General features: G+C 40.6%; 1 protein-coding gene across 4 annotated transcripts in view; it reads right to left on the minus strand.

Moving 5' to 3' along the window:
* N4BP2L1 (NEDD4 binding protein 2 like 1) overlaps positions 1–21,992 on the minus strand; it is a 42,546-nt gene that overhangs the window by 17,829 nt on the left and 2,725 nt on the right. The gene's annotated exons all lie outside the window — the stretch shown is intronic.

Genomic DNA, 21,992 nt, shown 5'->3' on the forward strand with positions numbered 1-21,992 from the left:
GGTAAATCTCTGAGCCTCTTTTCCTCATCTGTTAAAACTGTGGATAACGTCACCTATCTCGCTAAGTTAGGATGATGACTTAATAACTTGGGGAAGCGCCTCGCGCAGCACCTGACACAATTAACTATAACGTGTGTTTACTTCTCTTCTCCCTGCAGCACTCACCAGCATAATTCTAACATCAAACAAATTCACCAGGCAAATAGAGTACATAACAAAATGGCCATGCTCAGAATAAAAAGATATTTAAAAGTTGGAGGAAAAAAATGTTGGAGGGTGACAAGGGCAGGAAATGTAAAGAGAAAACAGAACTATTCAACTGTTTGTTCGTCTCCATCAAGAATTCTCTTTAATCAGGAAAGAACGCAAGGCACTGAAACCACAGATAACGAAGAACTTAGGTTGAAAACTTGGGTTCAATTCTTGACTCTTCCACTACTCAGTCATGTGATCTCTCTCTCTAAGCTTCTGTTTTCCTGACTGAAAACTTGTATAATAATCACTACCTATTAAACAGAGCTTCTAGTAAGGCTCAAATGAGATTAGGTATGGGAAAACATTTTCCAAGAGGTAAGGCACTTTACAAATGTAAGGTATGTTATTTTATTAATAATAAAAACAAATGAAGTCAAATTTTCCAACTAAGACTGTTTACATGCCATCATAGTAAAGTACATTGGAGTGTGTACATAATGGGAGAGGTGGTGAAGAAAATGTGGCCATTTTAAATCTACCACAGATACAGAAACTGACATGAAAGAAAAGTATAAAGATCTGATGAAACAAATTCGCATAGTTTCCTTGTAAATGTCTTTTTGATTTTAAAGACACTCAAACTGAAAAGCCCAAATCATAGATCCAAACTTTAACCTCCAATGAGAACAATTATTATAAAGACACCTTAGAAGAAAATCTAAGGGCAACACTAACTGCATTTTCAGGTGTGTGTATTTTATATTTGTAAATGCTTTACAGTTTTTAAATTATTTTCATCAATATTATCTAGTCTAAATCATGAAAGCTTCATTCAGAGTTTAAATAATATTGCATAACTTATTTTCCTTATCTTTTGTGTACTACGTTAAGCAACTCTGGATATTAGTTCCAGGACTTTTTTTTTGATATCCCTTCTAAATGTGGTTTGTTTTCCTACTAAGTCTGCCACTTATAGGTTTTGTTTTGCCATTTTCAGAGTTGAGTTTTTCTTTTCATAGACATAGCCTTATCCACTCATGTTTTCCACTGTAGCCTACATGGTCCTCCTAACAAACAGGAAGGCAAAAATATGAGTATTTTTCACCTTTACAACTCTGATGGGATGTGTGGGCAGGGGAGGAAGAAAAAGCGGTCTTTGTGATCTTACTGATCATTCCTTCGAAAACTTGCTTTATCTTCACCTGAATGTTAAATTAGCACTGGCAGTCATGGTACATCTCGAATATGCAAGACAATAAAAGCTCTCCTAGCTAAATGAAAAACTGATTAAATAGACAAGCTTGAGAGTCTCAAACTTAAGTGGAAGCAATAAATACCATTCCATCAGCTTCAGAAGTGATGAGGATAATGCCCCAGCTCTAGCTTGCTTTATGGTGGTCAGGAGCCTCATGCATTAGGGAAATTGAGAGAATGAAAATAAAAGGGAAAAAAATAGAAAGACAATTACATCCACATAGTTTTCACCTCCACAGCTCCCCCCAAATTCACTTGAAAGCACTACTATGAGAGAAACTCAAGGCTGTAATCTTGATTTCACAACTTACATCATTCTTTTATTTAATAATAGAGAACCATGGGAATATATTTAGATATCTATTAGTTACTCCCCACTTGCTGACAAAAGTCCAACATTAGTATTTAATTTTGAGTTGTACCCCTAACTTTTTATTATGAAAGTTTTCCAACATGCAAAAGTAGGCAGAATAATATAATCATTCCCCACGTACCCATCGTCCAGCTTTAACAATTATCATCATATGGCCAGTTTTGTTCCATCTGCTTCATACTTCATTTCAGCAAATACCGCATCAGCGTTCAGATTTCCCTGATTTTCTCATAAACATATTACCATAATTGGTTTGTGTGAATCAAGAGCTAAACAAGGGCCTCCCTGGTGGCGCAGTGGTTGAGAGTCCGCCTGCCGATGCAGGGGATATGGGTTCGTGCCCCGGTCTGGGAGGATCCCATATGCCGCAGAGCGGCTGGGCCCGTGAGCCATGGCCGCTGGGCCTGCGCATCCGGAGCCTGTGCTCCGCAACGGGGGAGGCCACAACAGTGAGAGGCCCGCATACCGAAAAAAAAAAAAAAAAAAAAAAAGAGCTAAACAAGATCCATACACTGTACTGGGCTGCCATGTCCCTTGTCTCACTTATTCCATACTTGCCCTCTCCTTTTTATTGCCACCTGAACTTCCCCCCCCCCCAACCTTTTATATGTAGAAAAGGTTCAAACCTATAGAAATGAGTTGAAGGAATAATACTATGAACACTCCTTACCCTTCACCTACAGTTATTAACATTTTGCCTCATTTATTTTACATCTGTCGCATATGTATTTTTGATGTACCATTTAAAAGTAAGTTGCAGACATCATGATACTTTGTTCCTAAATGCTTTGTCAAGTATCTTCTATGAGTAAGAACATTCTCCTACATAATTATATCACATCTTAAAAATAACATTAATTTACATTATTATAATTATAAATTATAACGAATATTATATATACAATAAATAAATTATAAGTGTATTAATTTACATTGTAATTTTATATTATAGCTATTTATAATAGCTAATGTTAATAGATTTTTTTAATTTAAAATTTTCTTCATGGTGCCAATAATATCTTTCATAGGTTCAAGTACTGCATTTGGTTATTATATCTCTTTGGTGTCTTTTAATCTAAACTGTCCTCATGCCTTCTTTGGTTTCCCTTTTTGAAGAGTCTAGTCGGTTGGCTTGAGACTGCCCCACATTCTGGGTTTGCATGATTGTTTCCTCATAATTAGATCCAGGTTAAACATTTTTAGAAGGAACGTACAGAGGTGATGTTTGTGTACTTCTGATTGCACATAATGACCGTTTGTACCATTGTGCTAAGTTTGACCACTTGGCTAAAAGGTGCTGTCAGCTAGATCTCTCCACTGTAAAGGTGCATTGCTTCCCTTGTAATACTATGTAATGCTGGTGGGCGGGGGGTGTGAAACACGAGACTCCACGTAACATCCTGTTCCCCAACAACCTTTCCCTAAACGATCTTTACATTCATTGCCGATCACTGCCAAATCAGTTATTACACTGGGAATTGCAAATACTGATTATCCCATGTAATTTCTTCTGTGTTTACTAGGTGGCATTGTCTAGTAAGGAAGAGCTCTCTTTCCCTGTCCCCTTTTAATAATGCTTACCATCATTATTCTTTATGATGAGCAAATGGCCCCAAATCTGACCAGCAGGTACCCCTTCAAGCTGGCTCCTGAGTCTTCGTCTACACCAACCTTAAAAATACTAGTTTTCCTTTCTTATTAGCAAAGTAACACATATTCAAGGCAAAATATTTTGAAAGAGAAAACTGCAGAATAGAAGAGGTTCCTATATTCCCCCACTTAAAAATAATTATTAATATTTTGATCCTTTCTCCGGGGACAGAATTTTTTTCTTTTTCTCTCATCTGATATTTTGTTACATAAAAACAGAAACATAATGTAGAGAATACCAACTTACTTTCACCAAACTTATTTCCACAGCAATTATTTCCTACCTCATGAAATATGACTCTGTGCCATTATTTTTAATGATTATGACATAGTTATTCATATGGATGTACCATAATTTACTTAACCAATGCTCTGTGGGGTTAGGTATTTAGTTTGGCCCCAATTTCTTTGATTACCAGCAAGTTTAAATACTTTTTCTTATGCGTGCTGGTCATTTAGAGATATTCTTTTGTGAACTGCATTTTCATGTCCTAATAAAACCTCCATACTGGGAGGTTTATGGCTTTCTTTTTGAATATGTAAAATTCTTAAGTACATCAATTTCTTTTTAATTTTGTTTATAATGAACTCTAACATACAAGTCTCAGTTATTAGAAGTTTTCTTAGTCACATGTATCCATCTTTTATTTTCTACTTTCTGTCTTTGATAATACATTTACAACAGTCTTTCCCAACCCAAGATTATGTAAATATTCATCCATTCTATTATTCTATTCTATTTTATTATATTCTATTATAATATTTTTCTATTATATTTTACTCCCCAGTCCATCTAAAATTTTAGTTTAGTATGTGGCAGTGGTTAAGACAGAATGGAAATGGACCCCTATCTTAAACCACTCACAAAAACTTGAAATGGAGTAAAGACTTAAACATAAGACCTGAACCATAAAACTCCTAGAAGAAAGCATAGGGGAAAATCTCCTTGACATTGGTCTTGGCAATGATTTTTTGGATATTACACCAAAAAGCAAAAGCAATAAAAGCAAAAATTAATAAGACTACATCAAACTGAAAAGCTTCTACACAGCAAAAGAAACAATCAACAAAATAAAAAGGCAATCTACCAAACGGAAGAAAATATTTCCAAATCATATCTGATAAGGGATTAATATCCAAAATATATAAATAACTCATATAACTCATTAGCAAAAAACAAAGAATCCAATTAAAAAATGGGCAGAGGATCTGAATAGACATTTTTCCAAAGAAGACATACAAATGGCAAACAGGTACATAAAAAGGTGCTCAACATCATTAACCATCAGGGAAATGCAAATCAAAACCACAATGAGATACCAGCTCACACCTGTTAGAATGGCTATCATCAGGAAGACAAGAGATTAAAAGTGTTGATGAGGACGTGGAGAAAAGGAACACCTTGTGCACAGTTGGAAGGAATGTAAATTAGTGCAGCCACTGTGGAAAACAGAATGGAGGTTTCTCAAAAAATTAAAAATAGAACTACCATAAAATCCAGTAATCCCACTTTTAGTTATATACCCAAAGGAAATGAAAACAGGATCTTGAAGTTATCTGCACTCCCATGTTCACTGAACCATTATTCACAATAGCCAAGATATGAAAGCAACCTAAGTGTCTGTCAATGGACAAATGGATAAATGTGGTAAGTATATACAATGGAATATTCTGCCAGAGAAAGAAGGAAATCCTGCCATTTGTGACAACATGGATGAACCTTAACGGCATCATGTTGTGAAATAAATCAGAGAAAGACAAATACTGTATGATCTCACTTATATGTGGAATCTAAAAAAGTTGAACTCATAGAAAGAGTATAGTGGTGGTTACCAGGGGCTGAAGGTGTGGGAAATGGGGAAATGTTGGTCAAAGAGTACAAACTTCCAATTATCAGGTGAATAAATTCTGGGGATCTAATGCACAGCATGGTGGTTATAGTTAATACTGTTATTATACACTTGAAAGTAGCTAAGAGAGTAGATCTTAAATATTCTCATCACAAAAAAAGGAATGGTAATTATGTGGCACAATGGAGGCATTGGCTAACAACAGTGGTAACCATTTTTTAAATTAATTTATTCATTTATTTTTGGCTGTGTTGGGTCTTCGTTGCTGTGCACAGGCTTTCTCTAGTTGCTGCGAACAGGAGCTACTCTTCATTGCAGTGCACAGGCTTCTCACTGCGGTGGCTTCTCTTGTTGCGGAGCACTGGCTCTAGGTGCGCGGGCTTCCGTAGTTGTGCCTCGTGGGCTCTAGAGTGCAGGCTCAGTAGTTGCGGTGCACGGGCTTAGTTGCTCTGCGGCACGTGAGATCTTCCCAGACCAGGGCCGAACCCGTGTCCCCTGTACTGGCAGGCGGATTCTTAACCACTGCGCCACCAGGTAAGTCCAGTGGTAACCATTTTTCAATATAGAAATGTATCAAATCAACATATTGTACACCTTAAACTTACACAATGTGTTAATTACACCTCAATAAAGCTGGCGGAAAAAAAAAAGACCAGTGAGTGGTACAGCTGGATTAAAACCCAGGCTTCTGGCCTCAGAGCTATACACTAAATCACTGTGATCAAGTGCTATAAAATAAACAAACCACATTTATCCTTTTCTCTAGTGACACTGAGGTTGTTTGCAATTTCCTCTATCATGAACAACTTTTCGTGAACATCACTGTGCCAATCTCCTTGTGCATATGTAGAATGTCTCCTGAGGGTACATACTCCAAGTGGGATAGCTTTGGAATCCTTTTTGTTTGTTTTTTGAAAGAACAGAGCAGAGCAGATGTTATTTAAAATTTCCTTCTTTCCTTCAGAAAAAAAATTTTCTCTCTGATAGAATATATGTTCCATGAAGGCAGGGATTTTTGTTTCTTTTGTTCACTGCTCTATTCGAAGCATCTAGAAGAATGTCAGGTACATGAGAGATAATAAATATTTGGTGGGCTTCCCTGGTGGCACAGTGGTTGAGAGTCCGCCTGCCGATGCAGGGGAAACGGGTTCCTGCCCCGGTCCAGGAAGATCCCACATGCCGCGGAGCGGCTGGGCCCGTGAGCCGTGGCCGCTGAGCCTGCGCATCCGGAGCCTGTGCTCCGCGACGGGAGAGGCCACAGCAGTGAGAGGCCCGCGTACCGCAATCAACCAATCCATCAATCAATCAATCAATAAATAAATACTTGGTAGCTGTATGAATGGTTCTTGAATGTTAGGCTCTGTTGTCTTAATTATGTAAACTTTGTATAGGGTCCCAAACTGTGTGAGGAGAACTTCTATTTACTCATCTTTACATGTTGAGAATTTTACCCAAACCTCAGATTTACCCCCAAAGAGGTCTGGGAGAGAGAATTCTTAGATTCCAGTACTTCCTCTAGATGTTATTGGAATTCTCCTCAAGAACTTTAAGCTGGGAGGCAGGAAACAGATTCAGTGACCCAACAACCTGAGGAGAATGGGGAGGGAGACATGGCTGTAAACATCTCGGGCCAGTCTCCCCTGAAGCCCGGTGTAGCCTGCCCTTCTCGGTGCTGCCAACCACCATGCCAAGGCTGAGCCCCGCCGTTGGAGAGATGGAGCTCAACCATCACCAGCACCATGGATACCGCCAAACCACAGTGGCTAAGGGGACTCCAGTGAAGAGTTCCCAGGCTGTCCTACTGCTCACTCTTGCCCTCACTCCTCACACCTCCAAAGTAGGGCATGTTTATGAGATCCAAAACCAGACTAACAGCCCTCATGTGCCAGTGTGGCTCCACTGCAGTTTCTAGGAGAAATTCCTTTCAGTATCTTGAATGTGAACAACACCCTTCCAGAGAATCCAGTAATGCCACAGGCTATGTTTTATGTTTTCAACTCGGCCATGCTCTGAAGAGGAGAAGGAATCAGAAGCACACCCACCTCAGCACTAACTTGTTTTTAGCTGTGTTTTCCCAAAATGTCATAAAGCAGATACAGACAGCAGAACAGTGGCCAGACAGGAAAACTGTCACTTTGGGCTCTTTTTTGACTGCTGTTTAAATGGGAAAACAGCTGTATCTTTGATACTTATTTTTAAATCCCTCTTTAGGATAACTATTGGGTGAAGGAGATGGCACATGAAACATTTTCACATGTAAAACATAAGAATGGGTTTCTTATGAACGGAATTAAAGAGAAGTTTTTTTTTCTTTTTCTTTATTTTCCCCCCTCTTGTCTATTCTCAACAGCTCATGCATTCTTTTACATTTCTCTTTATGTGAATAATCTCCTTTTTGGTTTTGTTGTTTACTCAAGACCCATGCTGATTCTGAGCTACCAACTCTTAGGAAGTTTCTGGCATTAACACATCCATCAAATATTTAGGCCTACTATGTGCCAGGCCTTCTTTTAGGGACTGAACAGAATAAAGCTCCTGATCTCATGGAGCTTGCATCACATGAAGCTTACCTTCTCATAAAAGAAATAGACTTCCGGGTAAGATGGCGGAAGAGTACGACGCGGAGATCACCTTCCTCCCCACGGATACACCAGAAATACAGCTACACATGGAACAACTCCTACAGAACACCTACTGAACGCTGGCAGAAGACCCCAGACCTCCCAAAAGGCAAGAAACTCCCCACATACCTGGGTAGGGCAAAGCGGAGAGATTCCCGCACAGAGGATCGGTGCCGAGCGGCACTCACCAGCCCGAGAGGCTTGTCTGCTCGCCCGCCGGGGCGCGCAGCGCTAGAAGCTGAGGCTCGGGCTTCGGTCAGAGCGCAGGGAGAGGACTGGGGCTGGCGGCGAGAACTCAGCCTGAAGGGGACTAATGTGCCACAGCTAGCCGGGAGGGAGCCCGGGAAAACTCTAGAGCTGCCGAAGAGGCAAGAGACTTTTTCTTCCCTCTTGGTTTCCTGGTGCGCGAGGAGAGGGGATTAAGAGCGCTGCTTAAAGGGGCTCCACAGACGGGCGCGAGTCAAGACTGAAAGCGCGGAGCCCAGTGACGGGCGTGGGACGCTGGGGCTGCTGCTGCTGCCGCCAAGAAGCCTGTGTGCGAGCGCAGGTCACTGCCCACACCGCCCTTCCGGGAGCCTGTGCAGCCCGCCACTGCCGGAGTCCCGGGATCCAGGGGCGGCTTCCCTGGGAGAACGCACGGCGCGCCTCGGGCTGGTGCAACGTCACGCCGACCTCTGCCGCTGCAGGCTCGCCCCGCACTCCGTGCCCCTCCCTCCCGCCCGGCCTGAGTGAGCCAGAGTCCCCGAAGAGGCTGCTCCTTTAACCCTGTCCTGTCTGAGCGAAGAACAGACGCCCTCCAGCGACCTACACGCAGAGGCGGGGCCAAATCCAAAGCTGAGACCCAGGAGCTGTGAGAACAAAGAAGAGAAAGGGAAACCTCTCCCAGCAGCCTCAGAAGCAGCGGATTAAAGCTCCACAATCAACTTGATGTACCCTGCATCTGTGGAATACATGAATAGACAACACATCATCCCAAATTGAGGAGCCCGGAGTCAGTGCTGTGCCTCTGAGGTGGGAGAGCCAACTTCAGGACACTGGTCCATAAGAGAACTCCCAGCTCCACATAATATCAAACGGCGAAAATCTTCCAGAGATCTCCATCTCAACACCAGCACCCAGCTTCACTCAACGACCAGCAAGCTACAGTGCTGGACACCCTATGCCAAACAACTAGCAAGACAGGAACACAATGCCACCCATAAGCAGAGAGGTGGCCTAAAATCATAAAAAGTCTGCAGACACCCCAAAACACACCACCAGACGTGGACCTGCCCACCAGAAAGACAAGATCCAGCCTCATCCACCAGAACACAGGCACTAGTCCCCTCCACCAGGAAGCCTACACAACCCACTAAACCAACCTTAGCCACTGGGGACAGACACCAAAAACAACGGGAACTACGAACCTGCAGCCTGCAAAAAGGAGACCCCAAACACAGTAACATAAGCAAAATGAGAAGGCAGAAAAACACACAGCAGGAGAAGGAGCAAGATAAAAACCCACCCGACCTAACAAATGAAGAGGTAATAGGCAGTCTACCTGAAAAAGAATTCAGAATAATGATGGTAAAGATGATCCAAGATTCTATTTCCCAGATACAAAATCTTGGAAATAGAATAGACAAAATGCAAGAAACAGTTAACAAGGACCTAGAAGAACTAAAGATGAATCAAGCATCGATTAAAAACACAATACATGAAATAAAAAATACTCTAGATGGGATCAATAGCAGAATAACTGAGGCAGAAGAACGGATAAGTGAGGTGGAAGATAAAATAGTGGAAATAACTGCTGCAGAGCAAAATAAAGAAAAAAGAATGAAAAGAACAGAGGACAGTCTCAGAGACCTCTGGGACAACATTAAACGCACCAACATTCGAATTATAGGGGTTCCAGAAGAAGAAGAGAAAAAGAAAGGGACTGAGAAAATATTTGAAGAGATTATAGTTGAAAACTTCCCTAATATGGGAAAGGAAATAGTTAATCAAGTCCAGGAGGCACAGAGAGTCCCATACAGAATAAATCCAAGGAGAAATACGCCAAGGCACATATTAATCAAACTGTCAAAAATTAAACACAAAGAAATCATATTAAAAGCAGCAAGGCAAAAACAACAAATAACACACAAGGGAATCCCCATCAGGATAACGGCTGATCTCTCAGCAGAAACTCTACAAGCCAGAAGGGAGTGGCAGGACATAATTAAAGTGATGAAGGAGAAAAACCTGCAACCAAGATTACTCTACCCAGCAAGGATCTCATTCAGATTTGATGGAGAAATTAAAACGTTTACAGACAAGCAAAAGCTGAGAGAGTTCAGCACCACCAAACCAGCTTTACAACAAATGCTAAAGGAACTTCTCTAGGCAAGAAACACAACAGAAGTAAAAGACCTACAATAACGAACCCAAAACAATTAAGAAAATGGGAATAGGAACATACATATCGATAATTACCTTAAATGTAAATGGACTAAATGCTCCCACCAAAAGATACAGATTGGCTGAATGGATACAAAAACAAGACCCATATATATGCTGTCTACAAGAGACCCACTTCAGACCTAGAGACACATACAGACTGAAAGTAAGGGGATGGAAAAAGATTCCATGCAAATGGAAACCAAAAGAAAGCTGGAGTAGCAATTCTCATATCAGACAAAATAGACTTTAAAATAAAGACTATTACAAGAGACAAAGAAGGACACTACATAATGATCAAGGGATCGATCCAAGAAGAAGATATAACAATTGTAAATATTTATGCACCAAACATAGGAGCACCTCAATACATAAGGCAAATACTAACAGCCATAAAAGGAGAAATCGACAGTAACACAATCATAGTAGGGGACTTTAACACCCCACTTTCACCAATGGACAGATCATCCAAAATGAAAATAAATAAGGAAACACAAGCTTTAAATGATACATTAAACAAGATGGACTTAATTGATATTTATAGGACATTCCATCCAAAAACAACAGAATACACATTTTTCTCAAGTGCTCATGGAACATTCTCCAGGATAGATCATATCTTGGGTCACAAATCAAGCCTTGGTAAATTTAAGAAAATTGAAATTGTATCAAGTATCTTTTCCGACCACAATGCTATGAGACTAGATATCAATTACAGGAAAAGAGCTGTAAAAAATACAAACACATGGAGGCTAAACAATACACTACTTAATAACGAAGTGATCACTGAAGAAATCAAAGAGGAAATTTAAAAATACCTAGAAACAAATGACAATGGAGACACGACGACCCAAAACCTATGGGATGCAGCAAAAGCAGTTCTAAGAGGGAAGTTTATAGCAATACAATCCCACCTTAAGAAACAGGAAACATCTCGAATAAACAACCTAACCTTGCACCTAAAGCAATTAGAGAAAGAAGAACAAAAACATCCCAAAGTTAGCAGAAGGAAAGAAATCATAAAAATCAGATCAGAAATAAATGAAAAAGAAATGAAGGAAACGATAGCAAAGATCAATAAAACTAAAAGCTGGTTCTTTGAGAAGATAAACAAAATTGATAAACCATTAGCCAGACTCATCAAGAAAAAAAGGGAGAAGACTCAAATCAATAGAATTAGAAATGAAAAAGGAGAAGTAACAACTGACACTGCAGAAATACAAAAGATCATGAGAGATTACTATAAGCAACTCTATGCCAATAAAATGGACAACCTGGAAGAAATGGACAAATTCTTAGAAATGCACAACCTGCCGAGACTGAACCAGGAAGAAATAGAAAATATGAACAGACCAATCACAAGCACTGAAATTGAAACTGTGATAAAAAATCTTCCAACAAACAAAAGCCCAGGACCAGATGGCTTCACAGGCGAATTCTATCAAGCATTTAGAGAAGAGCTAACACCTATCCTTCTCAAACTCTTCCAAAATATAGCAGAGGGAGGAACACTCCCAAACTCATTCTACGAGGCCACCATCACCTTGATACCAAAACCAGACAAGGATGTCACAAAGAAAGAAAACTACAGGCCAATATCACTGATGAACATAGATGCAAAAATCCTCAACAAAATACTAGCAAACAGAATCCAACAGCACATTAAAAGGATCATACACCATGATCAAGTGGGGTTTATTCCAGGAATGCAAGGATTCTTCAATATACAGAAATCAATCAACGTGATACACCATATTAACAAATTGAAGGAGAAAAACCATATGATCATCTCAATAGATGCAGAGAAAGCTTTCGACAAAATTCAACACCCATTTATGATAAAAACCCTGCAGAAAGTAGGCATAGAGGGAACTTTCCTCAACATAATAAAGGCCATATATGACAAACCCACAGCCAGCATCGTCCTCAATGGTGAAAAACTGAAACCTTTTCCACTAAGATCAGGAACAAGACAAGGTTGCCCACTCTCACCACTCTTATTCAACCTAGTTTTGGAAGTTTTAGCCACAGCAATCAGAGAAGAAAAGGAAATAAAAGGAATCCAAATTGGGAAAGAAGAAGTAAAGCTGTCACTGTTTGCAGATGACATGATACTATACATAGAGAATCCTAAAGATGCTACCAGAAAACTACTAGAGCTAATCAATGAATTTGGTAAAGTTGCAGGATACAAAATTAATGCACAGAAATCTCTTGCATTCCTATATACTAATGATGAAAAATCTGAAAGTGAAATCAAGGAAACACTCCCATTTACCATTGCAACAAAAAGAATAAAATATCTAGGAATAAACCTACCTAAGGAGACAAAAGACCTGTATGCAGAAAATTATAAGACACTGATGAAAGAAATTAAAGATGATACAAATAGATGGAGAGATGTACCATGTTCTTGGATTGGAAGAATCAAAATTGTGAAAATGACTCTACTACCCAAAGCAATCTACAGATTCAATGCAATCCCTATCAAACTACCACTGGCATTTTTCACAGAACTAGAACAAAAAATTTCACAATTTGTATGGAAACACAAAAGACCCCGAATAGCCAAAGCAACCTTGAGAACGAAAAATGGAGCTGGAGGAATCAGGCTCCCTGACTTCAGACTATACTACAAAGCTACAGTAATCAAGACAGTATGGTACTGGCACAAAAACAGAAAGATAGATCAATGGAACAGGATAGAAAGCCCAGAGTTAAACGCACGGACATATGGTCACCTTATCTTTGATAAAGGAGGCAGGAATGTACAGTGGAGAAAGGACAGTCTCTTCAATAAGTGGTGCTGGGAAAACTGGATAGGGACATGTAAAAGTATGAGATTAGATCACTCCCTAACACCATACACAAAAATAAGCTCAAAATGGATTAAAGACCTAAACGTAAGGCCAGACACTATCAAACTCTTAGAGGAAAACATAGGCAGAACACTCTATGACATAAATCACAGCAAGATCCTTTTTGACCCACCTCCTAGAGAAATGGAAATAAAGACAAAAATAAACACATGGGACCTAATGAAACTTAAAAGCTTTTGCACAGCAAAGGAAACCATAAACAAGACCAAAAGACAACCCTCAGAATGGGAGAAAATATTTGCAAATGAAGCAACTGACAAAGGATTAATCTCCAAAATTTATAAGCAGCTCATGCAGCTCAATAACAAAAAAACAAACAACCCAATCCAAAAATGGGCAGAAGACCTAAATAGACATTTCTCCACAGAAGATATACAGACTGCCAACAAACACATGAAAGGATGCTCAACATCTTTACTCATTAGAGAAATGCAAATCAAAACTACAATGAGATATCATCTCACACCAGTCAGAATGGCCATCATCAAAAAATCTAGAAACAATAAATGCTGGAGAGGGTGTGAAAAAAAGGGAACACTCTTGCACTGCTGGTGGGAATGTGAATTGGTACAGCCACTATGGAGAACAGTATGGAGGTTCCTTAAAAAACTACAAATAGAACTACCATATGACCCAGCAAGCCCACTACTGGGCATATACCCTGAGAAAACCATAATTCAAAAAGAGACATGTACCAAAATGTTCATAGCAGCCCTATTTACAATAGCCCGGAGATGGAAACAACCTAAGTGTCCATCATCGGATGAATGGATAAAGAAGATATGGCACATATATACAATGGAATATTACTCAGCCATAAAAAGAAATGAAATTGAGCTATTTGTAATGAGGTGGATAGATCTAGAGTCTGTCATACAGAGTGAAGTAAGTCAGAAAGAGAAAGACAAATACTGTATGCTAACACATATATATGGAATTTAAGAAAAAAAAATGTCATGAAGAACATAGGGGTAAGACAGGAATAAAGACACAGACCTACTAGAGAATGGACTTGAGGATATGGGGAGGGGGAAGGGTAAGCTGTGACAAAGTGAAAGAGCGGCATGGACATATATACACTACCAAACGTAAGGTAGATAGCTAGTGGGAAGCAGCCGCATAGCACAGGGAGATCAGCTCAGTGCTTTGTGACCGCCTGAAGGGGTGGGATAGGGAGGGTGGGAGGGAGACGCAAAAGGGAGGGGATATGGAAACATATGTATATGTATAACTGATTAAATTTGTTATAAAGCAAAAATAAAAAAAAATAAAAAATAAAAAAAAAAAGAAATAGATAATAAACAAGTATGTATATGCCAAGTGGTGCTAAGTTCAAGAAAGAAAAGAAAGTCAAAGTAAGGGGCAAAGAAGGTTGGAGAGGTGCTACTATCCAGAGGGCCTTTCTGGATAGCAGAGAAGGCCCCTTTCAGACCCTTTTCTTCATCATAACCTTAAAAAGTATGGGTAAAGAACACTGAAATATCCTAGTTACACAATACTTCAACAGGACTCCTTAATCTTCAAAAGTGGATGTAGGTGTTTTTGTCCATGAACATTGCTGGTAAGGCAAGACCACTTTGTGCATTATGAAATCCTGAATCTCAGAATCAAATGCATGATTCTCTGATCCTAACGTCCTCATCTGTAACATAAAAACACTCCATGTTAGGGTTATCGTAAAGATCCAGTAAGCTAGCATATATAGTGCCTGCACAGCCAATACTCGGTAAATGTGGGCTTTCTTGTCTGTCTCCATTACTGCCGTACCCTTTCCCAGGCTCTTACCTTGATCAAAACAGATAGCCTTCTCCCCAAGCCATGCCTGCAATGCGACGGAGAGCGTTATGAAGGAACAATCAGACGTGAGACTAGTTTTCCTGTTATCGTACTATTTCCTCCATCTCGTAGAGCCTAGCTATCTTTAGGTAACTTGGAATGATAATAATTTCATATTGGGTTCCTCTAGAGTCCGAATGGGCCTAGAACGGTTGCCATTATATAGAGAAGAGTTCGTCAAAATGCCAAGAAGGAACCAGGGCACTAAGTTGGGTTATGTTATAAATATCCTGTCATGTGAGCGAATGAGGAAGAAACATGAGATAACCCTGGGAGGTCAGTGTTGGCTATCTCTCCCCAACACGTCATAGTCAGGATAAATATGAATACTTATTTAGAAATCCAAATCTCATCTCTTCCCATGGCCCTCAATGGTACCACATTAATAAAGAAAATTGGGGCTTCCCTGGTGGCGCACTGGTTGAGAATCCACCTGCTAATGCAGGGGACACGGGTTTGAGCCCTGGTCCAGGAAGATCCCACATGCCGCAGAGCAACTAAGCCCATGCGCCACAACTACTGAGCCTGCGCTCTAGAGCCTGCCAGCCACAACTACTGAGCCTGTGTGCCACAACTACTGAAGCCCGTGTGTCTAGAGCCCGTGCTCCGCAACAACAGAAGCCACCGCAATGAGAAACCCACGCACTGCAATGAAGAGTAGCCCCAGCTCACCCCAACTAGAGAAAGCCCACGTGCAGCAACGGAGACTCAAAACACAGCCGAAAATAAAATAAATAAATAAAAATCCTTGGTAATTTTTTTTTTATATTAGAAGAAACATATCACCAATACTGACAAATAATAACATGTGGCTTCCTTACCCGGACAGTTGAAATCCAGGTAAACAAAGCCCACTTAATAGGGCCTTTACCTGTTTTATTCATGAACAGTAGATCGAAACCAACCTCATTATACTTTTACCACCTTACTCCCACTAGCCTCTTCCTTTGGTGCAGCAGAAAAAGCTCTGATTAGAAATAAGGAGAATTCATTGCTATGAACTTGATCAACATATACAACTTCTTGAACTAATGTCATTTGCAGCAATATGGATACAACTAGAGATTATCATACTAAGCAAAGTAAGTCAGAAAGAGAAAGACCAATACCAAGTGATACCACTTATATGTGGAATCTAAAATTCGATACAAATCAACATATCTACAAAACAAAACCAGACTCACAGATATAGAGAACAGACTTGTGGTTGCCAAGGGGGAGGCAAAAGGTAGGGGAGGGAAGGAATGGGAGTTTAGGATTAGCAGAGGCAAACTATTAGATATAGGATGGATAAACAAAAAGGTCATACTGTATAGCACAGGCAACCATATTCAATATTCTGTGACAAACCATAATGGAAAAGAATATGAAAAATATATATATATGTGTGTGTATATATATGTATAACTGAGTCACTTTGCTGCACAGAAATTACACATTGTAAATCAACTATACTTCAATAAAATTTTTTAAAAGTATATAACTTCTCAGAGTTTAGTGTCTTGAGATTGGACTAGATGAACTCTGTGGGAACTTCCTGTTCATTTCCTGAGATTTTCCTATGAAAACATTCTTCCCCTTTCATTTCTTCCTCTATTCCTACTGCTTCTCTAATCATAACCACATCTGCGACACTATATTGCCCAGTTCAGCAGGGTCTTCTTCCACTACCCCGACCGCTCCAGGACTATGGTGGTGGGGATTCTCCTGTGTTACCTTTCTAGTAAGTGATTGTGCACACATACTGCAGAGTGTGTTCTTACTCTCTGTGAACATAGGAAGCACATATAGTACTCATTCATCCCAGCCTCCAAAGAGAGGCACTGCAAGGATTCTCAGCGAGGGGGAGAAGAGATTCAGGACCCACCTTAGGAAAATTACTAAAAATATAAAAAGTAGCTTCTCTAAGTAGACCTAAGTGGCTAAAACTCTGAGATGTCACCTGCCTGATACTCTATTTTCATACACACAGACTTGGAATACTGCCAACTTCCTGTTTTGACCTTGCTTTTTTTTTTTTTTTTTTTTTTTTTTTTTTTTTTTTTTTTTTGCGGTACGCGGGCCTCTCACTGTTGTGGCTTCTTCCGTTGCGGAGCACAGGCTCCAGACGCGCAGGCCCAGTGGCCATGGCCCACAGGCCCAGCCGCTCCACGGTATGTGGGATCCTCCTGGACCGGGGCACGAACCCATGTCCCCTGCATCGGCAGGCGGACTCTCAACCACTGAGCCACCAGGGAAGCCCCTTGACCTTGCTTTTATTTATGAGATCCCTAGCCTCATAATTAAAAACACCATGGTCCAGGCCTGCTGGCTTAGAGCACTGTGGAGTGAGTACACTTTGGGGTCTAATTACTCACTACTTAGTTAACTAATCCCCTATTCTCACTGTTTCCCGTATTTTTTTATTCTTTTTTTTTTTTTTTTTTTTTTTTTTTTTGCTGTACGCGGGCCTCTCACTGCTGTGGCCTCTCCCGTTGCGGAGCACAGGCTCCGGACACACAGGCTCCGCGGCCATGGCTCGCGGGCCCAGCCGCTCCGCGGCATGTGGGATCTTCCGGGATCGGGGCACGAACCCGTGTCCCCTGCATCGGCAGGCGGACTCTCAACCACTGCGCCACCAGGGAAGCCCCTCCCGTATTTTTTTAAAAATTGTGTTTGTTTGTAAAGTATACGTTTGTCCCCATCTCTGTCCCATCATTGCATCACATCAGGAAAGCATCCTTTCACCTCCTTGGAAAGCTCTAATGCCAAGAAATAATGAAAAGGTATTTCTTTTGATGGAAAATTCCATGTCGTCCAGAGATAAGGATGAGGAGAAAAGACAGCTGTCAGTGAACATCCTTTGAACCTACCGAATCCATGTTACAAACCATTTTTGATGGTGCCAAAACAAACTAGCACACTGCAAAGGACATATGTCTTAGAGTGTGATTCCCAGACTTTGCTTTGATTGATACGTAAAGATTCAAAAAAATTCCGGGGACTGACTTAAGGTTGACAACTTTTAATTTTTCAAATAACATCATTAAGAAAAAGAAAAGACTATACTATTGCCGTTTCATTTCATTTCATTTCAAAAGGACAATTTAGTGGTATATGCATGCAAGGGAATGCTATTCAGCCACGAAGTAATGAGGTTCTGACATATGCTACAACATGGATGAAGCCTGAAAACATTAAGCTAAGTGAAATAAGCCAGACACGAAAGGACAAATACTGTATGATTCCACTTACATGAGGTATCTAGAGTAGGCAAATACATGGCGACAGAAAGTAGATCAGAGGTTACCAGGGGCTGAGGGGAGGGCGGGAGGATGAGGAGTTATTGCTTAATGGGTACAGAGTTTCTGTTTGTGGTGATAAAATTTTTTTTAAAAAGATAGTGGTGGGCTTCCCTGGTGGCGCAGTGGTTGAGGGTCCGCCTGCCGGTGCAGGGGACATGGGTTCGTGCCCCGGTCTGGGAGGATCCCACATGCCGCAGAGCAGCTGGGTCCATACCGCAAAAAAAAAAAAAAAAAAAGAAAAAAAAGATAGTGGTGATGGTTGCACATCATGTAATTAATACCAATTAACTGGACACTTAAAAGCAGTTAAAATGTCCACACACGCACAGAAGAAAGCACAGAGGTAAAGAGACGTCCACAGATGTTTTCACTGAAGTCGGAGGATAGAACAAGTGCAGATCCAAGTGAGTTTATCAGTTCAGCTGTGGAAAAAGAAACAGTTCTGGATCACGTGCTGAGAGTGAAAGGGTTTTAGGATTGGAATCCTGTTTCTTCTCTCAACCCTGTACTCCTTTATCCAGATTTTAACATTATCCATGACCTGGCCCTGGGTTTACCTAACCAACACACTCACTAATATAAACAACCCACTGCAGTAAAACCACACTCCTCATGAGCCTAGAACATCCAGCTCTTTCCCATCTCCATCTCCTTATTCATGATGGTAATCCTCTTCCTTTGTTCAGTCACATCCTCCTGGTCTTCAAGGCCAGGTCAAGAACCATCTCCACAGGGAGGAGACTAGCTCTTCCCTAATTATCCCATCTTCCTAACCATGCTCAGTGACTCCCCTGGCCTTGAACACCACCAGCAAAGAGCAGGCTATTCCCCATGAGACTTTACTTACCCACAGCAGTGTACTGGTTATTGTCCTCCATTTGTTGGTTTTGTGTAGGCTCCTCTTAATCTTATTTTGTATATACCTTACTAAGCAAGTGCTAACAGTCTTATAAGTACTCAGTAAATACTACTATTGTTGACTAGTGAAAAATTAACAGTAGTTGGTATTTATATGGCCCACACATTCGTCGGTGCTTTCACATTCATAATCATATCCTTGTTGACCACAGTACCTTAAATCCTCACAATAAACTTACTAATGGAATATTAGCTTCATTTTAATGAAGAAGAACCTTAAGTGTTCAAATTAAGTGACCTATGCTAGTTCATATGCTAATTAATAAAAATTAATAAAATATTAAATAATTAATTAATAGCACCAAATAATTAAAATCAGTCTCCTTACAGATTAAAAAAGCTCCCTAGTACATCCAATCGAGAATAAACCTAGGAAAGCCTTTTTATATAGAAAATGACATATTTACTTGGTTATTTAATAAATGCTTCATCACACAACCTAGGTCTATCGAGCCAAGTTACTGAATAAAACTATTTGCAGCTAACTTAAAAAGTTATTTTCACCTTTAAAAAGTTAACAAGTAATATGTATTTGTTGTGGAAAAAAATAAGAAAATAACTCAGGGGCAAAAGTCTATATTCCATCCCACTGCCTAAAAATCAACAACTATTGTAACCTAGCAGGACCCCATGGGGGCATTCTCTGGACAGGCCTTCCCCCATATCCTCTGCTTTGGCTTCTCTCTGAAGTATCTAGATAACAGTATTTGACGCACATTTCCTGAGTTGTCTTGCAGATGTAAAAAAATCCCCTCTCCAACAAATGGAAGACGTTAACTACTTGATGACCATAAACACACAGCTCCAGGCCTCCTGGAGCCTAAGGACTGATAACGTTAATCCCTGTGATACCACCCTGCTACCTCACCATCAGCCAATCAGAGAACCGTGCACAAGCTGATCACATACCCTGAGACCCGCCCCCTCCACCTGGCTTTTGAAAGTGCAAAGGGCTTCCCTGGTGGCGCAGTGGTTGGGAGTCTGCCTGCCGATGCAGCGGACGCGGGTTCATGCCCCGGTCCGGGAGGATCCCACATGCCGCGGAGCGGCTGGGCCCGTGAGCCATGGCCTCTGGGCCTGCGCGTCCGGAGCCTGTGCTCCGCAACGGGAGAGGCCACAACAATGAGAGGGCCACACACTGCAAAAAAAAAAAAAAGTGCATTGCCCAAGCCCTTCTGGAAGCTCAGGACTTCTTAGGGCATGAGCCACCTCTTCTCCTTGCATGGCCTTCCAATAAACCTTCCTCTGTTCCAAACTCCGACGTTTCAGTTTGTTTGGCCTCACTGTGCGTCCAGCACACTAACTTGCGTTAACACTATGAACAATATCTTTTTACACATTTCTTTGAACAGAAAATGGGATTTTTGTGCATTTATTTGCAGTCAAATGTACATCTATGTTCTCACTAATGACTCATGACTTATAAGCCAATCCTCTATTTTTGTACACTTAAGTTGGCTCACATTTTTTTCTTTTTCATATTTTTTTCTATCACATCAAAAACTCTGCTGAACATCCCTCTATCCTCATGCACTTGTCCAGTTATTGTCTTAGGATGAATTCCTGGAAGCAGGACTTACAGGTCAATGGTAAGAACCTATTTTTGAAATGCTTTTTAAATGAAATAGAGGTGACGAAACACATATAAGGGCCAGGCTAAATTTTTAGTACTCTGATGTACTTAAAAATTTTAAACCAGATACAACTCCAACTGCTTTTTTTAAACCTGTCCAAAGAATTTAAATAGATAGTTTCCAAATTCCAGTCCCTGCAAACTATGAAAACATATAGGTGAAAAGCATAGAAATCTAACATTGATTTGGAAGACCAGACATATCCTAATTTCAAAAACATTTTTAATTCTTTAATCAAATGAGAAACAAAAGTTAAGCAGGAAAAAGCTGAACCCGCATTTGTAAAAACGCTCTCCAAGTTTTAAAGAAAAAAGTTTTATTTTTCTGATCCAAGAAATACATGTCCATTATAGAAAATCTGGAAAATACATAGAATAATGAAAATATGAATTTCCCAGAATCCAACAATACATAAGATAGACTTACAGTTTTACTATTTTCTTACACATGTATTTTTTAACAATTTGCCATTCTCCTTCTCTCCCCAAACTGACCCCCCAGCAAAAAAGTGGGGCAGGCAGGTCCTTGAGGGACATGGCCTGTCACATCCACTACCCTTACATCCTCCCTGCAGACCTCTCTCCTCGCTGAGCTGTGGACTGTATCCTTGCCTACTTTCCTGACTTCCATGTAAATGCACAACACACCCCAGAGCAGGGCCAAAGTCCTGTGCTCTCAGAACTGCCAATGCCCAGCCTATCAAGAGAACTCACAATGTCAACTCCCAGCTGCCTCCTTCACTTCAGAGCCAGACTTCTCCCTAAGAACACCTTGAAGATGATCTCTGCTGATCAACATGTTCGGCAGTAACTAATGCCTCTTAAAATTTATACAGCACTTTAAAGTTTAACAAGTTCTCTCATACACATTTAATCCCCACAAGAGTCCTCTGAAGTAGACAGAGCAGATAGCCCTATTTAAAAGGGAAGGAAGCTGAGGTGCAGAGGAGTTCAGGTCATAGCTAGTCAGTGGCAGAGCCTGGACCTCCCTGGCAGTCCAGTGGTTAAGACTCCGCACTTCCAGTGCAGGGGGTGCGGGTTCAATCCCTGGTCGGGGAACTAAGATCCCACAAGCCGT

Source organism: Mesoplodon mirus (genome assembly GCF_964341445.2).
Source record: "Mesoplodon mirus genome assembly, chromosome: 17".
NCBI lineage: Eukaryota > Metazoa > Chordata > Mammalia > Artiodactyla > Ziphiidae > Mesoplodon > Mesoplodon mirus.